The sequence below is a fragment of the Lycium barbarum genome, chromosome 2, assembly GCF_019175385.1.
Source record: "Lycium barbarum isolate Lr01 chromosome 2, ASM1917538v2, whole genome shotgun sequence".
Taxonomy (NCBI): domain Eukaryota; kingdom Viridiplantae; phylum Streptophyta; class Magnoliopsida; order Solanales; family Solanaceae; genus Lycium; species Lycium barbarum.
Genome location: NC_083338.1, coordinates 5457352 through 5464379, shown reverse-complemented (window position 1 = coordinate 5464379; position 7028 = coordinate 5457352).

Here is a 7028-nt window from a genome sequence, read left to right as displayed (position 1 = left end):
ACTTTTTGTAACCTTAAGGAAGCTCATCTTAGCCAAGTTGTTTCCTATTGATCAATGGTTCAATGTGTCGTAGTCTAAACGTTTAGCACTTGATGGAAAAGTTCGACATATTTTGCTTCGGTTGGTATCCCGTAGTCATTTTTTTACTGAGATAAGAATGTAATTCTTGCAGCCGGCATTTCTCATATAATTATGAGTTCTAAACTTGTAATCGAGCTGATGCAAGGCATCAATTTTGACGGATCAAGTGTGTTCCGAGAAATATGCAGGAATTCTGTTTTGTTAGAGAATCTTTTCAAATACTAGTAAGTTCATGTTAGAGTTCACTTACAAAAGTAGATTATTTGTAGTAATTGTCTTGCTTTCAAATGGCTCCTTCCATGTTCAAAGTCTACATATTGCATATTGAAAGGCCATATTTCAAATTGAAACAGCAAAACAAGTAAACAGGTGAACTAGTTTGTCCCACCCTAATACTATCCCAACTCAATATTATATTACTACGATGTCATACCGATGTCTTTATTTGGAAATTGAAGTTAAGTCTTTTGATTACGGGGGTGACAACTGAGGCTTTTAACCAAGAAAGTTCACTAGGATAGCTCAGAGGAATCACAATGAAAACATACTCGCCCTGTTATAGCAGGGCAACCAACCCCTTTCAACATCTCTCATAATGCATTCCACCCTTAGCCGCAACTCATACGTTGGTTCTTCAACAATGAGGACTTTGAGAGCAGAGTATGGTTGACTAAAAAAAAAAGAAATAAAAGTGTGACACAGATTTTTACGTGGGAACCACCCCGTTCACAAGGGCGATAAAACCCTGACCAACCTTTACTCGTTAACAAATTCTACAAATAGAATTTAGGAATGATTTCATCATGATACAACCCATAAATATATAGTGCAACATAATGTCCCAAATATAACATTGCAAGATTTAAATAAAAATAAAAAATTAAAAAGGGTTTGTAATCTCTACTCGTACACCAACAACAACAACAACATACTCAGTAGAATCCCACAATGTGGGGTCTGGGGAGGGTAGAGTGTACGTAAACCTTACCCCCACCTTGAAAGGTAGCAAGGCTGTTTTCGAAAGACCCTTGGCTCAAGAAAGAACAAGACAAAAGGTCAGATAAAGCAGTATGGAAAGAAAGGCGCAGCAGCTACCATAGATAAATAAGATAATCGAAGTGCAAGACCCAACAAATATATGCAAAGATCAAATAACAATACACGAATGAGCAAAACTACAATTACTAGGACGAGAGAAAAAGTGAGACTACCTCCTTCTATCCTAATCTGGGTCCTCCACACCCTTCTATCTAAGATCATGTCCTTGGTAAGATGAAAACGTGCCATATCCTGTCTAATCCCTCTCCTCTATCTCTCCTGAAACCTTCCAAAGCCAACTTGTCACACATCCGTACTGGGGCATCTATATCTCTCCTCTTCACATGCCCAAACCATCTCAGCCTCGCTTCTCGCATCTTATCCTCCATCGATGCCACTCCCACCTTATCCCGGATATCTTCATTCCTAATCCTATCTCTCCTAGTGTGGCCACACATCCACCGCAGCATTCGCATTTCTGCGACTTTCATCTTCTGAACGTGAGAGTTCTTGACTGACCAACACTCTGCCCCGTAGAAAAAAGTCGGTCTAATCTCTAATCGTACACCACTAATTAAAAATTAACTAAACACATGACGCCATAATCCTAACAGATATGAGTTTTCCATTTCCATTTTCTTTTCTTACTAAAAATTCTACCTTTTTCTAATCCCTTTATGAGTCTCTAAAAAATTTATCAATATTCACCATAAACAAAGTCTCCAATCCTTGGATTCCCATTTCCATTACATGCCAATTGTTTTTAATAATATACACAATTATACACACTGATACAAATTTATACAATATATATAGACTTGTATATCAAATATTTAAATAATGTATCTCCATAGTATAAATGTGTATAAACAAGGATAATACACATTTACAGGATAAAATACCTTTTAGTAACCATTACACCTCAATTTCAACATTAAATTCGCCATATTGAAAAAAAAAAATGTGAGAAATCCACCAAATACCTGTAAACAATGCATCAATATTGTATAATAATTTATAAGAGGTGTTTATATACCGATATACACTATTGTGTAATATTATACTAATGAATCCTATCAATGGAGCTTCACAGGTTCTTCTTCTTCCTCGAGCCTTTTCTAAAATTTAACTCAAATTCTGCTCGAAATCACTTGAAATTACTATAAGTTTTCAATTCCTCTTGATGTTTCCAATTAATAGGAACAACATCCAATGATGTTTCCAAGTAAACCCAATAAATACTTATTTTGAAATTAATCTCAAATTTCATATCGGTGAACATTCCATCGAAGTCAAGAAAAATCTTCGTTCCTATACTGATAAAAGAAGAACTATTACACCAAAGTTGAACATATATCGTGAATATACACTTATTTATAATTTTGTATAGCAATGTTGTATAATTGTGTTCACACACCCAGTATACAACATTATACACATACTATAATCTTGTATCGATGTATTATATTGTATATGAAATCTGAGTTTCACCTTCAACTTTCTTTTTCAACTAGTATAATTCCCAAAGCTGATGTTAATCAAACTAAATCAACCTAGCACTCTAGATTCAAGTTACTACAAGCTTTCCCAACAATTTTTAGCTTCACCCAAACAATTTTGCCAATATTAATCAACATTGGTGAAATTTAATAAATAGGGCGAGCCCCCAAATTCTTCTTCTTCCTTGAGCCTCTTCTGAAAATTTAACTCAAATCTATTCCAAATCACTTCAAATTTTAAGTTTTCAACTCCTCTTGATGTTTCCAGTCAATGGGAACAACACCCAATCCAAATTCTAAACAACCAACAAATTTGAAACAATCTAATTTCAAAAATCGAATCTTCCATCGACCTTCAATGGTGGACTTGTATTCTTCAAGTTTCAATCTACAGTATTTGAAGAAATATATATATATATATATATATATATATATATATATATATATATATATAAACTGAAGCAGTAAAATCGGGAAGAAGAAGAAGAAGAAGAAGAAAACAGTTAAAACAGTAGATAAAATAAAGAGGTTTGACGATGAAGAGAAAAGACACGATTAAATTTAATGGACTAACATATATAAAGTATTTTTAAGATTACGTGGAAAGTGGGCCATTCCTTGAAAAAACAACCAATATGGGCCCAAGTTTGGTTGGAATTGGGCCCCAATCAATATACAATATTATGCAAAAGTACAACCCTCAACACTTCATTACACCTACGTAGCCAAGTTTTTAAGTTTTCAGTCGCATTGCCCAGCATTTTCTTATAAAGTGTTCAAATGAAATGACCTATTTTCTTGTTACGGACTTTCCTTACTCAATTCTGAAATCACACTCGGGATTTCCCGGTTTAGTGGTTCGCCTCTGCGAAAGTCGGGCCACCCTGGCGAGCCCGCCATTGCGATACTTCATCCGCTTCAGCGGAAGGTGACATTTTTAAGTTAATCCGCCCCAGCGGAACAATTCTCTGTTGGAGCGAGGTCGCGCCAGCGAGCCTCATTCCTCCCCGCGGGAGTCGCTGAGCCTAACCTAGTATTTAATGCTCCATCTCGGGATTGGACTCTCATTTTCAGCCTTTACACTTATGGAGCTGGTTAGGAGGCACATCTAGAATGACTCCATTGTCATTGGGGAAGGTAAACCTCAAACTCCACCTCATCTATCATCATCCTTGTGATTACATTTCTTTATTTCTAGTATTTAAGAGCCCTTGGCGATTTAGGAAAGAACTCTTGGGAGTAATAAACCCTAGATATCGACATGTTTTCTTCAATAAATAAAATGGTGGTCAAACATTTTTAGTAGGATTCACCTTGGGGGAAAACACTCTTCTCACTATTCTCAAATCATTAACTAGATTTCCTAATTGGGCAAAGGAAGGGTCTTTCTTGAAATTAGGAGTTCTTTTTAATAAAGGAAGGATGAGTTATTTGGATTTAGATAACCATGTCAATAGAGCCCTTCTTTAGGGAAAACTTAGTAAACCTTTTTAAAAGGGGAAAGTTCTGACTTCTACTCTTGTGTGCCCAGGGAAATTCTTAGATGTTCTAGAATCTTTCTAGAGTCATATTAAATAGATATTCTTAATGCATTGCTTAATCTAAACTTGCATTCCTAGCCCTTCTCGTCGCGGCAAACTCCAGGGATGGAAGATGAAGTTCAAGAAGGATGATCGTGGCACCTGCTGGGCCTCAAGGTAGGTTATGGCTTACTTGAGTTAGACTCCAATTTTTATTTCACATGTAATTAGTAGAGATTGATGGAGAAAGCATGCTTAAGTATTCAGATACGGTGTTAGGATGGAAACTCTAGGTTGGTACTGTTTATGTGAGGCTTGTGGTTATTCTGTGTCATTTAGGCTTGTAGTTATGTTGTATGAGGTGTTCATGGCTTGTTCATGATATTTGATAAATGAGTTAGGGATATAATCGATGAGCTTGATGTACTATTACTCTCTTATTAGACTTCAGTTAGTGAGGCATATGTAGGAGTTAGTCATTGTTGGAGAGATCGTATTAAGCCTTTGAGTATGAAGTCAGGATGGACATTCTTAAGTTGGTATTGTTGTTGACACTTTGTGGGCTTGTCACCTTGTTACTATGATTTGGATTGTTTTCATGATTGTTATATTAGGCTTGTCGCCTCTTTTACTATGTTGTGCTACGTAGAACATTCATATCTCACTTATCTTGTACTTATCATTGGAAGGGGAAAGAATAGTGATCTAGTTGTGAATTGTGACTAGTGTTGTGAAAAGGCACAATGAGCTCTTGACTGTGATTCATACTTGCATTGATATCATGCATGGAATTCATACTCATTTGCATGGTACCTTGATGTGGATCGTGATTTGGCACTGATGATGGAAGTGAGAAAGGAAACACCTGAGATTGATATGGAAAGAATGATTACATATAGTAATATGAAAGTCATCTCTGGGCTGTGTGCGGAGTGACTAGCACATGGAATTCGCGGGTCCTCCATGGGTCATGACTATCGAGACGTGGAGGATTTTTGTCCGTAGGATGTATGTACGTTGACAGACAGTATGGCCATTGCACATCATCTCACTACATTGCATTTGCATAAGAAATCATTACTCATTTACTTAGATGGTTGATTTTGGTCATGGTATTGATGTTACTTGAGTCTCTTATGGGGTCGTTGATTCGTGATTTCCTTCTTATCTGTCTTGGTTTTTTTGTGCCTCTTAAATGATGGTTAGTTAGAATATATAGAAGTCCATGGAAGGAAAGGGATGTAATAAGGACTAGAAGCATTGGCCTAGTAGGTGAAAATAACATAGTCAGATTTCTCTGTCATACTTCATAATCGTTATAAGGTAAGTGGTGCGGGCATCCACTTGGTGGAATTACCAGAATAGAGGAATAGAAGGTTGTACTTAGGCTTTCGATTGACATTAAGGCTATAGCGGAACCAATGGTTGCATAGCTTATTCTAAACTTGCCTATTAGTTGTGTTGATTGCCTACTCATTCTTATCTATTAACTTCCATTTATTATATGCGGTTTCCTAATCGTTGTCGGCCTATGATGCTTACCAGTATGTGTGTGTACTAATACTACTCTTGCTACACCCTTTTTGGGTGTAGAGTTGTTGTAGGATAAGATCGAGATCCATATAGCCTCTGAAGAACTCACGATGTCCACTCCAGAGCTTCCTGTTGATTCTCATCCTAGACAGAAGCTACAATTATTTCTTTGAGTTTATTTTTCTTGAGTTGATGGTTATAGAAGCTAGTGTACGAGTCTAGACTAGGTTTTGGGAAAAATTGTTGTTAAATAAAGGATGCATTTGAGTATTTATGTTTCTCTTAAAGTAATGTTTTAAATGAATGGTCAATGAAATTTCTTACGTTATTTTATTTAAGTAGTCCTTGGGAAAGGGTTCGCCTACCAGGTGGGATTGGTAGGTGCCCGCACAACCCGTGAAATGGGGCGTGACATCAAAAATCCAGTATACAACATTAAACACCCGTTTTACAGCATTATACGAAACTCTAATTTTCTTTCTCACAACAATGTTTTAAAACTCGATGTACAACATTATACACTAGTGAACAAATATTTTATCAAATTATAAGAGGTATTTATACACCCATATACACTATTATACAATGTAAGAGGTGTTTCTATACCCATATATACTATTATGCAATATTATACACTATTATACAACACTCACTCGCCTTCTTCCCTGCGCCTCTTCTGAAATTTAACTCGAATCTACTCCATATCACTTCAAATTTAAGCTTTGAGCTCCTCTTAACGTTTTAGAATCAATTGGAACAACACTCAATCAAATAACTAACAAACTTGAAAAACCCAAATTTGAAATTTAACTTAAATCTACTCCAAAGTAATTCACGTAAGTTTTGAACTCCTGTAAAACTTGTAACCAATTGTGGGATCTGGTCGCATTTGATTTAGTAGTTCCGTGGTGGTGGAGCCTGAAAAAAAATGGGAAAAGGGGACAATGGTCAAAAACAAGACCATAAGAGGAGGAGGCACTTCTTTTGTGGGCCAAGTTGCACAAGATTTTAAAAGACCAACTTACATAAATAACTACCTTTCAGGAGCAATTAACCATCCAAAACTACCCTTTTCATATTTACAATTCGTAGCTACCATTAGACATTTTCGCTGTATTTGAATACACTGTTCAGTTGCATCCAACCCTAAATCATGTCACATGTATTTGAATAGATTCGAGTTGCCGCGAAGTTGAATGTATTCACTGTATTTGAATGTATTTCAAAAAAAATTCAAAATACACTGTGTACATTCAAATTACATATGAATCCAAATACATTCAGATACAAGACAAGAAGCAAATACATTCAGATACAAGACAAGAAGCAAAATATAAATGAGATACAAGACATATGA